This window comes from Mizuhopecten yessoensis, unplaced genomic scaffold (assembly GCF_002113885.1).
Source record: "Mizuhopecten yessoensis strain PY_sf001 unplaced genomic scaffold, ASM211388v2 scaffold9987, whole genome shotgun sequence".
Lineage (NCBI taxonomy): Eukaryota > Metazoa > Mollusca > Bivalvia > Pectinida > Pectinidae > Mizuhopecten > Mizuhopecten yessoensis.
In genome coordinates, this window is record NW_018408322.1 from 83,773 (window position 1) to 97,086 (window position 13,314).

Sequence of the window (13,314 nt, forward strand, 5' to 3'; positions counted from 1 at the left end):
CAAACAAGGTTTACAAACACAGGAAAAGTCAGGATATCACCTCAATATATTCAATATTAAAAAGGAATTAAATTATAAGTTTACCTACTAATATGTATTTTTTGCCAGCACTACCAGAAAATGCAAGTATATTTTGGTTTGACCTGAGAATGAAATGTACATTAAAAAAATTCTTAAAAGGACTTTGTTATGAGTGGTTGTATATTGTCCTTAAGCTAAGTTTTGAGTCTTTGTTTTGTAATGATACATCTGGTAGATATAGGTAAACATGCAGAAATTACAAATAGCCTGGAGTAATATTTCAGATACCTACTATACAAAACTGGCCCTCTGGGGACCAATTCCATTAGCTTTATGATTGATGATTAACACTTTCAGTCCAAATTTTAAAAACATTACAAAACTTTAAAATACTCAGCTTTAAGTGGTTTCTTTATATAGTTATGTCATTCCTAATGAATTAAAAAAACCACCATGGAAGCATTATTTCAGTTGACATGAACAAAAACATATCAGTTGAGATTCAATTATAATTTTTTCCACAAAAAGATTACCAAATTGCAATATTGTGTTTGACAAATTTAAAGATTTTCATGTTTGTGAATTAATAAATGCTCAAGCAACATTATATATATTAAATTATAAATAATAGTTTTGGTAAGTCAATTTTAGTCAATGAAATCAAACTGAAAGAATTCATGATTAACACGAAGCCTTATCAAAACAATGGACACAGTGTTAACATTCTTTACAGAATGAAAATACTGTTTAAATATTTAACTGTGTAAATTATCACATCTTAAATTAGAACAGAATGAAAAGATTATTAAGTTAGATAACCTAAGTAACTGAATACTTTGATCTAAGGAGATAATCCTGACAAAGCTATACTTGACATAATGAGTTAATGTTCAAGGGAGATAATTAAGTTATATTCAGGGGAGATAATCAGATACCCAGTGATGTAATGTTAGTTGTAGGTATAATAAGATACACTCATTGTTGAATAAGAGAAATACTTGACAAGAAAAGAAAACTAATATTGTGTATTAATGTTGAGTAACTGATAAAGATTTACAAAAATAGAAAAGCCAACTGTGTATTTTGGTTTAAAGGTAGATGATATAACTAAACCAGGATTTATGCCTGCAGGTGTTTAATGGGATTATCCTAGGATTATCTCCTAAGACACGAAGTCTATATTTTGGTATATTGCTTAACCTTGTCAATAGACAATTTTTTACCTGTGATCCAATCACAGATAATTATATAATGACTCATCCTGCTGTGGACTAGAATCTGAGTAAGCTAGAACCCGAGCTTGGTAAACAGGTATCCATAATCTGGAAACTTTCAGGTAATTGCAAAAACTTTATTGTCACTGTCTTTACTTTTCAATGGAAAATTGAGTGTCCAGACTTTTAAAGTGTAGGTATAAGTACTACAAATATGGACACTGGAACATTTTCTGTCAGAGCGTATTTCTTTTCAAAACTGTGATAGTTTAAGAAATAATCATAGATTAATTGCTTAACAAATGTTTCCCCCAAAAGAAATTGTTTATAGCTCTTAAATCCTGTTGGGTGTAAATAGTCTTAATTTCATATTCATAAAAGTTTCTAAAATTGAATGGAATTCTTATTGTCGCTGAATTTTGATCCGATCGAGGAATGAAGCGTGCATCCGGTACGTACGTCTATTTATACAGAGGAGTTGGATTAGGGGACTGTGAAATATGTACTAATGGTAAACATTCATCATCAAAGAGCTCGCCACAAGGGGGGTAATTAAGTAGATATAAATACAAGTGGAGCCTTTTGATTCCTGCTTTTAACAAAGCGGCGTGAAGTACAGTCAATCTGGATGTGTTGTCAGTTAGGAATCTTTTTGTTTTAGCTCTTTACCTGTACAGGTAGTACTTTCATGTCGTACTTATTTGCGACACGGTTGGTCGGTCATGGCCATAAGTATAATACATCAAAAGTGATTGGCTCACTGGACCTGAACAAACAGCTAATACTATATAGAAATATTTTTGTGATCTAAGTAAAAAAAAAAAGGATTTCTTATGAATTCACCTGAGTTTTGTGGGTCGTACATCACACTGCTTCATCAGTTGATCTTCATACTCCAGCTTTTGGCAATGACGACCTGCTCTGCTATGATAATTAAGACGTGAGTACATATTGTGTTGCCTGCTGTCTGTGTTACATTGTAGAAGTTAAGATGCTTTAAAAGTCGGTTCTTTATATCAGTGTAGTTTTGAAGATAGAGTGCTGATAGAGAAATCTCTTGAGATTTTTACCTGTCAGGCAAACATAGAGATAGAAATCCAATTACAGGTAGATGTGAGTATAGCTTTATCCTAAATATGATGTGGTACGTGTTCAAGAACTCTGAGCTTCTTAAAACTGTCGATGACGTTTTCTCTATACAGTATATTTGACAAAAAAACTCCAGGAATCCTTCAAACTGTAAAAGATTTTTTTATACAAACATAATAACATTGGCATAGTCACTTTCCCATATACATGTTTATTTTAATGGCAATTTTCATGATTTAACACTTCAGCTATCATAATTTGCTTGGGTACAGTAATTCTATATTTGGTGGTAATCATGCATAATTCAACATTTTTCATAATTAGCTCAAATAACTGCTAAAATATAATTATCACTAAAATCAGAATGTTTACGGTATAGCCTCACTGGGGGCAAAACAAACTATATGATAATATTAAATAAAGGCCCCCCTTACATAAGAAATACTCAAGAGAATGAAACTTGAATGGAACAAAGTTTTTCGTCAGTATAATTGTCAGTAGCTATCAGAACACTGGTACATGATCTTCGTTTTTCATTTGCAAATTTATTTAAGATTTAAGAATTATAAAAATGTGCTATTATTTATACATGCATAATGAACATTTTTATAAGCATTTTTTTTTTTAAATTGAGAAAACAGGAAATGTCATGTTAAAGTTATTCGAATACAATTTGAATGAATTAATATACAGATACTGTATCTTCTGTGTCTTGATGGTAGATTAAATTTGATAATATACATAGTTGCATCTCACGACAACTCATAAATATGTCAGATTTTAACTATGTAAGTAAAAATATTATCTACAACAATTATAACTAATACAGAAGAGTAGACACGCGCTGAGGTTGCAGCTGTTTTCTCCTATAACTCTAGGTGTCAGAAAATATGTCGGGGATATGATGTTGTGTGTTTCAGACAAAAATATTCACGGTAAAAATTATCGTTAATGTGTTCTGGTACTGATGCAGTATATTCTGGTCTGATGAATTCATTTAAGTGTCAAACATACCGACACATCTATGATTTTATCTCGCCATACATTTTTCTAAACCTGAAACCCAGAATTATTTTTTACATGAATTATGATAGAACTATGATATCAACATTTTGTTGATGTGTGGAGGTGTATGTAATTTCAATCGTAAAAACTGTACAATAATTTGTTTGCTTATTCAGGTAGCTATTCTGGTACCTGAAATCAAATAAATGGACATTACCTGTAAATGATTGAAGAAATATAATAAAAAAAAAGTCTGACGTACGTTTGACAAGTACAAGAAACAGATTTCAGCTATTTTTACAGCCTTATTAAATGCTTTTATCATTATAAGGCTTCCACGATTTAATGAGCTTTTCAATCCGTTTAATGACTTTTTTAAGTCTTACTACTCAGTGAGTTATATATCTGATAAGGTGAAGGCTGCATACCTGTGATTACCTGTATTATTATTACCTGTGATTAGGGTAACCAACCATAACACACAAGAGCAGGTGCTAAATGTAACTCTACGTCATTTGTTCCGACGGATACAGATGCTACATACCACCACTAGCGCCCCCTATATACTGATGACGACTCTGTCTCATCTGTAATCGTCTTAGCTGTGTAGGTGTCTTTCCTGACATAATCTTTGTACGTGCAACATACAATACTACACTTGGACTGAAGGTAAGATGAGAAGGGGGGATGTCTAATTTAAGATTATTGTTGAGTAAGGTTGTCAAAGGTTTTATATATACTGGCTTAAGAGGAGAAATAACATAGGCATCAACCTCTGAAAAATGTATTCTCTCTCATTCCACATTTCCAATGAGGGAGATAGTGTGTGAAACGCGACTGCAACTGTTTTCCTCAATTTCTTTCCCTTTTTATGTATCAAAATAACTCTAAAAAGCATTCATTTGATTCAGATACTAATGTTATGGTCATTGCACAGTCTTCAGTAACAAGGAGATCATTTGACCAGAGGATACTGATTTTGATATTGTTTGAGTTTAGACTTGAATGAGGGAGTTTCGAGGGAGTCTCCCTCCTAATGAGGGACGTTGAATTGACAGCTATGAGAAAGAATGAAAGAAAAAAAAATAGAAAAAAGATATTGGTGACTCAACCTTGAAAAATAAGAGATTGGTAAACCGCTGAATAAGCTCACCTCACACGAGTTTCGAGGTTCCTTTTTTACCTGTTAAAAAGGCTAATTTATTTCAGAGTAGTGTAACATAAGCTAATTTCATGCAAGTGACCAGCCAACATGGTTGGTATTTAGTGAAAGATTTAGACTGATGGGATGACAGACCTATGATTAGCCACGAAATCTGCTGAAACTTGCTTTTGTGTGTTTGTGACACAGCGGATGGAAGGTGGTAGGAAATCCAAGCCATTTTCACCCCTGAGTCTCTGGATACAGGAGATGGTGAGGCTATTTTACGACAGTTCTTACCTGCCTTAAATGACATTTCGGTAAAGTGTTACAAGGTGACGTACTAATTAGCGGCCACCTTTGTTGTCCATTGACCAGAGGTCAGTCTGTGTTTGACCTTGTCGATGTTCCCTCTCACCTCGAGGTTTATGGGTTGCCTGGGTGTTGGGTTTGTAGAGAACCCCTGGACCCCAGTTCCAGGCCCATAATTAGGCCTTTTAGTGGCGGTCTGTTTACGACCAGTCCGAAATTGACTAGACATGTGCCCACACAGATTTACTGTACACCTATGGACTTGTGATTGAAGGTTTTATTTCTTTGACTTTTAATTAGTAACATAAAAAATCAGTGATACAAAGAGGAAGTATTTCCGAATTCATAAATTTAATATCTTGTCCCGACATTACACCCCACCTCGTCCCGACTGTACAAAATGCCACATGTAACGTTTAGAAGTCTGTGTGACCCCTCCAATGCTCACTTCACATCTGTTTCATGTTTAACGGTCATCTCAGACTTCTAAGGCTTCAAAATGTCATCATGAGCACCATTTCATTCTTCTTAAAGGCTCCACGTGAGAATAATGAAGCACCATCTTAATTTTCCATCTCGGAGATGTCTATCACCATGTTTAACATCTTAAGTCATTCACCCCTGAAATTTCATAATGAACTATTCCAACCTTTGAATTGGAAGACTTCAAACGTGTCTTCAGGGGTGAATGAGTTATGATCATTAGTGATGGTAATTCTTTGTATAGTAATAAATAACCACTTGTTAAATTGTTAATGTAATAATTAACGTTAAATTATACAGTTAGTTTTGAACACAAACAGGAATTGAAAACTTATTTTGCACTCTTAGCTTGACAAAGGAAACAGACTTTATCGAAAGCTCGCAAATTAAGTTTTCAATTCCTGTTTGTGTTAAAAACAAACTTGGTCTTTATTATTCATACCAAAGGATGAATCTAATTCCGAATAACATAAAATTGCTTTACTAATTAACTTCATTGTCAAAACATAAAATACTTCTTTATTACAAATTCAAAATTGGTTCATTGTTATTTCAGTTTTGTATTCATTGGAAATCATAGTTGTTTGTTTTCTCCATTTTAGACAGTACATTGTTATTCTTTGAGAAATGACCTCATGTTTTAATCTTCTCGAGTCGTGATAGTTCCCCTGCCGCCTTCACTCTGACATTTGATTGGCAAATGATCGAGTCCCAAGTATTTGATCAATTATCATCTTAATCATCATATAGCTGGGCAGACCCTGAAATACCTCGGCGTGATTATGTAAATTTGTTTTTCGACTGAACAATTTGACAGGTTATCATTTGATAACGTTTCTGCTCATGAACATTTGATTAATATGCTCGGCCGAGGTTTATTACGATGGATTGTTGTGGGATTTTGTTTTCCTTAGCCATTACAGCTGGCCATCCATCACGGTCTTGTTTGATTACTGTACCATATATATCTATATACGATGTATCAGTGGAGGTATATACCTATATGAAGTCGCCCTTTTACACGTTCATGGACAAATATATACCTATGAATGATGTCTTATCTCCGAGAATCTAGCAATCTCATATCCTTTCATTTCAGATTTATTTGTCGAGAAAACATATGTCATATTGCTTTCCTCGGTATTATATATCCAATATTTCTGTTGCTTCATAAAATCCAGTGTCGTCCAAGTTCTTGATCAATAAAGAGTTGGGGAATTGTACGGAAACAATTGGACATTGGAATCCAAGTTAAAACTAAACCTTTGTAAATATTCTGTATTTCGATTAATCCATGTCAAAAAATATTGACAATTGTTTATCAGCAAAGAAAGTTGTGCTAATCTCTGGTCGCACCGGGTGAGATTCTGCACCCCCCATCGGGGTGAATCGCGAAGAATTTCTTCCGTAATTTGACAGGCGCCCCCTGTGATCTGCTGTGTGTGTTACAACATGTGACGGCCCAGTGTTGACACTTTTCTGTGGACATTCCTCCAGGCCCGCCCCATGTCTCGGACAGTGGATTGTGATATTGACCCCGAGAACTGTCTGGGACTTCAGGTATCAGACAGATTGATATAGAACCTCTCTGCGACTTGTCGGCGATCAATTCATGAGCCACAGATTTGTCTCGCATCCTCTTAAGATAATTCTAAATTTATTTCTCCTCCGTGCCTGTATTAACATCACCTATGATGTTTTTTGATTGCAAGGATTCTGTCCTCAAAACAAATAGAATAAAAGCCTTAAATTCATTTTCCACTCTTGCCTTAAATTAGTTTAAACAATATATATTTGTTTTACCAAGCAAATGGATTGGGCACAAGTTATTCAACTTATATAAAGCACTTTCCAAAACATAAGGATGTTTATTGTTTTATTAAATGGTAAAAGTTTTATATAAAGATTACAGGTTTTTGTCACGGCTTTTTTGTGCAATCATATTATAATTATATTATTTCCAATTAAAAACTCGAAACTTGGTAGTGGATAGACCGGATGATCAACCCCCTCCCCCCTTCCCTCTTCAATGTGTGTGTCATTTTTGAGTACAACAGAATATTTTCAACAATCTTGATCAAGTTTAATTAAGAAGCCATTAGGTGTGGTAAAAAAAATTCTAGAATTGATTTCTGTGGTTTTTTTACAAGAGTTACAAGAAGTACATTTTGATTATAACAACTGTGATGTGTCATATCTGTGGCTAATTCCAACACTAGATTGTAATATTCTGTGTGCGTACCCATTACCCGGACATTTTATCTATATCTTAATGCTATTTCCGTGCCACCTATGTGTGAATGTCCGTAAGAAAGAGAGGGTGTATTCTATAACCCTCTATCACTAGAGAGTTCCACATCACCGAGCGCCCACTCCCGTGTGAAATAATCACCACTCGAGCGAGACTTACAGTGTCAGTAGGAGTGAAACGCAGTGATATTTCTTTGATATGGGTTTCATGGGCGAGTTGTTAAAATAATTTTCTGGAAATTAGGAAAGTTTTGGTATATATGAATCAACCAAAGAATTAAAGCACAGTGTTACTCAACTGGAAATGCCAGCTTGACACTAACTGCTAAACTTTCGGATGTGTCACCTACCCAAGTTATTGTATGAGGTCATGTCTCTGGTTAAGCATCATTACTTTTCTCAGGTAATTTCGTAGGAAATTATAAGAAATAGAATGTCATTGATCTTCATACAAGCAGATATTTTAATTTAAGTATAAAACCGCATTTTATCTAAATTAAAAAATCATATCCATTTTTCTAATATACCCCCTAACATTGCGTGCTTAATTGAGGAAGGTCGTGTATGATTGATGGACAAAACGGATAAAAACGGGCATCAAGGACTTTTCGTATTCTGTTTGTGTTGAAGTTACAAATCAATACAACATTCGGTCCATAGGTGAATGCATCTCAATTTACTTTAATTTGGTTGTTAATGTTATAAGTACGACTGTTGATCCACCACTGGTGAAGCATACAGCCAATTAAAGGCATCCCGGCAAGGTGCTATGCGGTCCATCCAACGTCTTTGATAAATTTAATTGCTGGACATTACCGCAACCTGCCATGAGCGGAGATTTTACAGAGCTTTAAAAAGACTCGGAATTGTCGGGAAGTTTATCATTTCCCCTGTAGTGTTTCACCTGTGGAGAGAGGTCAAAGGAAAACTCGGAAATCTTCACACCTGTGGAGACAGGTAAAAGCGGAACTCGGAAAATTTCTGCACAGAACCAGCAGGCCAGGTGTTGAACGTGAGTTGGACTTCCACGGCTGTCCATGGGGTCTATATCAGTCTAATGGTAGCTTCTCACCTGTGCTCATTAAGTGCAGGGAAATGCTTTCTGGTGTTAGATGTATAGAGTTGAAGGGCCTGTGTTGCGTTGACCGAACATGTCCAGTTTTAATAGCTTGACCAAGATGGATTTCACAGTCGTAGTTGTATGTATATATGTAAAAATGTGAAAAACCTTTCATGAGAAGGGAAGGTAAAATGGCCAGAGCTCATAAAGCACACATAAAATCTTAAAAGGATAAATTTAATGGATATTTATTGGAGTCAGGTTTTAGATCATTTTGTCCTTGATTGTAGGGTTTCATTGGAGTTCCAATGAGTTTAAAATTAATTCATAGGTGTAAAAATTAAGTTTTGTTATCATCGTTTTGAACTGGCAAACAGGCCCTGCCCCAAACAAATATGTGTCCCGAGTAAAGATCGGTACCTATTATGGTTATTCGATAATGGCAAATATTCCCATTCTTAACCATACAGGTACGCTAATATTGCCACAGGTAAAATTCATTCAGGTAAGATTCTGTGGCATGTGACTGTCGATATTGACTGGTTCCTTATGTATTAAAAACTCATCTATCTGAAAATAATTTAATTAATGTTTAAATGTTTGACTTAAATTTAACTTTCAATTTGGAGCATTTTGATGTTTTGTAAATAATGTGGAGTAAATTGACAGTTTATATTTCAATCAACAAAACTGGTAAATAAACAGAGATTTAAAATCCACTTATACATCAAATTTTTTTATAAATGAATGTAGCAATTCCAAAATTAAATGTTGACAGAAAATATAAATCATTATTCTATGGAGTTACTGTGCAGTTTGTATAATACACCTGTACAATACACCTGTAAGACATGGTACAATATTAATTGCTTACCTGTCCAATTACCTGTTCTAGAAAGTTTCACCTGTAAAGCAAATTTGTACATATACATGTATGTACTGGACAATTTATAGTTGCACCTGTATTATAATAGTAAATACACCTTTGCAAATTTGCATATGTACTTGGGAAACTTGAATATCTAACTTTGAACTTATAAAGTTCTAAATACACACAATTTTAAAAAATGAAAAAAAAATACAATTTAAAAAATGCAAAAAATATATATTTTAAGAAAAGAATAAAATGATTTAATTGAAATTAAAATTTCAAGTAACACTTTTTTATTCCAAATTTAACAGAACAATTTTTCACAAAGACAAAGTACAGTTATATACCTGTACAATGCTCTACTAAGTAGTTTGTGTAATTATACACCTGTAGTTTACACCTGTACATCCTGGTCATTCACTGGTCACTCGCAGATATGATTTGTAATGACATCAGCCTGGCATGATCATGTTGACTTAGGCCATGTGGCCCGAGGGATCACTGACCGTCAAACTGGACAGTGTCATTATGACATCAACATGCTAAGTACAATGCAAGTGTTTTCTTCTCATTGTTATCAGCTGTTCAATCTGTAAATAATTTTCATAAGTTTAAAGATTATCAGCCAAATCTAAAAATTCTTACTTGGCATTTAAGTTTTACCGAATAATGACACTCACGGGTATAAAGGTTTGTTTTCTTTCCCAACGATTGATTATCTTGTCTGCCGTCCAACCGTATTATGGTCCCCTACATAAGCTGGAAATACTTTATTACAAATTATCATCTAAAGTGGTCATTTGGTGGAAATCAGTCGAAGCATCTGTCAAATTACCCACTTGTTGAAAATTCCACTGGCTCGGATTGTATACCCTCATGAATATTGATGAATTTGAAAATTATTGAAATCCCAACGGTAAGTCGTAATCAACTGCTTCACGGGGGCTTCGTTCTGATTGATATATATTACAGTGATTGATATATTGGATAAGTTTGTTCGGGTCCAAATGTCGGGCGAAGATTTGTTGCTTGTCGGACATTTATCTTGTTTTATGTGAGCGAGTTAACTCACTGCTTACAGGTACGTGTCAAGAAACAAATTAATAACGGAAATAATAATACATTTGTAAGTTATTGGAAATAAGAATTATTTGATATTTATCATTCCAAATTTGAGTGTGACATTAAACCTAAATTTATTATGTTGGAAGATCCTGTGAAAAAGGTCATTTTAAACCTTCCCTGATCTTAAGTTCAATTTGAAATTGTCATCTTAATAGAAGTCATAAATTAAAGATTGTCTGAAGGTAATGTACAACTGAATTGATTTGTATCAAATACTTTTTGATATAGACTTGACATCCTGTATAAAACACGTTTGTGCTTTTTGAAAAGTGGTGGTAGTTTTCTCTAGATTTGATTCTTTATCTTTAACTTTGTGTAGTCATTTGAATTTCAACTCAATATGAATTTTCAGTTTTCATGGGTCACGTCACACGGCTTGGTTCATATTTTCTTTGTTAAAGGTGTCGGTAGGTTTTTAAAGACATATGTCTTTGTGTACATACATTTCAATGTCTGCAGTAATATATTTTATATGTGAAATGTAGTTTTATTCCTGGTTTTAAAGCCATCAACGTAAAAATATTACTCAAACTTAAAAAAAAAAAAACTTCCATGGAGATTTCAAGGATACATAATTTCTATAATTTTCTATAGAAAATATGCACATATGTGTGAGATTAATTTTTATTTGAATATATGAGGGTGTCTTCAAGACAGAATTGATTAAAATTGCATTCAAGATTTCATATCGCCAAAGTTTTATGACATGATTATGTAAATTTTTGAAGAGCTCATTTCATATTTGTTCATTGCGAAACATTCATAATGTATATATAAGTACATTAATATTTTACATCATATTCTAAATAGATGGTCAAAGTGATTCATACCAATTTTGATGTCATATTTAAGAAATTTATTCATATAATGTACATCTTAAATCTATGAAAATGAAATAAACATAATCATATGCTGATATTGGCAATGCACTATATGAAGCACTGTATTGTGAAAGAACTGGCCAATTGGCATGTTCTGATTTCTATAGGGTAAAAATTACAATACTAAGATTAACTTGGAAACTCATTTACACTACAACTAGGGTATGTATTGTCTTGCTCTGCGGACATACTGATTTTAATTTATGAGTCAATGAATATAAGAAAATTGAAATACATCTACAGATATATTTTGACGGAATATCTCATGGCTAAAGTGTAAGGTGGCTATTTGGCTGAAAAATCTGAACGATTCAGTTGAAATATACCTATGCATGTACAAAATGTTTAGGCGGTCTTGGTCGTAAATCAAAGTCATTAGTTTTTACAGTGCTTTAATTTACTTTCAAGAGAGATATTACCATGCTATAATTTGAAATATATCTAAAATAATATCAGAAATCCAATTTGTTTGACCATCAGATAATAGGGTGAATTAATTTGTAAAACTCCGTTAAATGTTGGGTTGAGGAGTTCAATATCATTCAGTATTAAATACCTATTAGCAATTAAATATTTCAGGTTTAACATACATGTACTTAAAATTAAATATTTCAGGTGTAACATACTTAAAATTAAATACAGTCCGATGAAGTGGGGACAGATCTCCACAAGCCAATTTCCAATAAGTCCACATATATAAATAAGTTCATCTTCTTAGTTTCAGAAGGATACCTTATGGTATACAGATCCTTCTTAATAGTAATTTGAAAGTGAAAGTGAAAGTATAAAAAGGAGCAGCAACTCCGGGGGGATCCTGTAGCCTGATTTACATGAGGTAGCATGCCAGGCAGAAGAGTCTTCAGGACTTGAATGAGGGAGTTGCTTACAGTTCTTCATTTTTACGTACGCCGTCATATAAATGTAGTAATTAATATTGTTTTGTTTGAAAGTTTTACATATATTTCTTGATTTCAACAGTGTCTGAAATTGGCTTCAAAGTTTTAAGTAAGCTCTGCAAAATCATACGGTATACCATTTTCGACCAATGTCAAATTTGTCATTCACATTTAATAAATATGTATAATATAATTATGTTTTTAACAAATGTTCACTGTAATGATAAATTGGCCCTCTGACATTATGGAGGGTCAAAAGGCGAACATTAAACTGCAGTGACGATTTCCGGTAAGACAGTATAGTTTGTTGGGGAGACCTGACAAAAACACACAACTTAATATTTTTGGCCTTATTAAGATTTGGTGGAGGTTTGCATGTCCAAAATTTTATCCTGATTTGTTGGTATCCTGACAACCAGCTACCATCCCAGACTAACGGGTGCTATCTACTCCTTGGCTAATTCTCCTTGCACTGATACTAGGTATATTTGCTCAAACTGACACTCATAGAAACCCGTAATTTGACCAGGCAGATCATTGTACCCCTATCTTAAGTGGAATAAAAGCTCGCCAGGTCACTGAATGGGGGAGATAGTGGTCTGGGGGTATGGTATAGGTATGCTGAAGGGGGGACTTAATGTAGGTAAGATTAAACACACTTATCTGGAGACCCTGACATAAATATCTAAACAAATGTTGCAATTAGGAAGGACGTGGTAAATATAAATTGAAGGATAACTGTTGAATTTCAGATCGGAATATAAAAGACCTATTGATTTTAACCGTTTACTGATATGTCCTTGTTTGAACACTGATTGGTTTTTTAACAGTTGTTTGTTGGACTGTTTGTCAATGGTCAATACTGCTGAAACTGGTCAAGAATAGTGTCATGAGTGGTCATTTGACACTTCTTGTTTGCTGTATCGACTGGTCATTCCTAGCTGACTGGTCACCCTCTGGCCATTT

The 13,314-nt window shown here is 33.9% G+C and overlaps 1 protein-coding gene across 4 annotated transcripts in view; it reads left to right on the plus strand.

The window, feature by feature from the left end:
* LOC110459227 (protocadherin-9-like) overlaps nucleotides 1–13,314 on the plus strand; it is a 62,450-nt gene that overhangs the window by 31,789 nt on the left and 17,347 nt on the right. Inside the window, exon 1 of one of the 4 annotated variants that reach the window (XM_021511388.1) lies at nucleotides 3,880–3,998. The exons of the other annotated variants lie outside the window; for them this stretch is intronic. The gene's annotated coding sequence lies outside the window, so the exon portion shown is untranslated. Of the gene's footprint in view, nucleotides 1–3,879; nucleotides 3,999–13,314 lie in introns of those variants that run through there. 4 annotated transcript variants of the gene reach the window in all.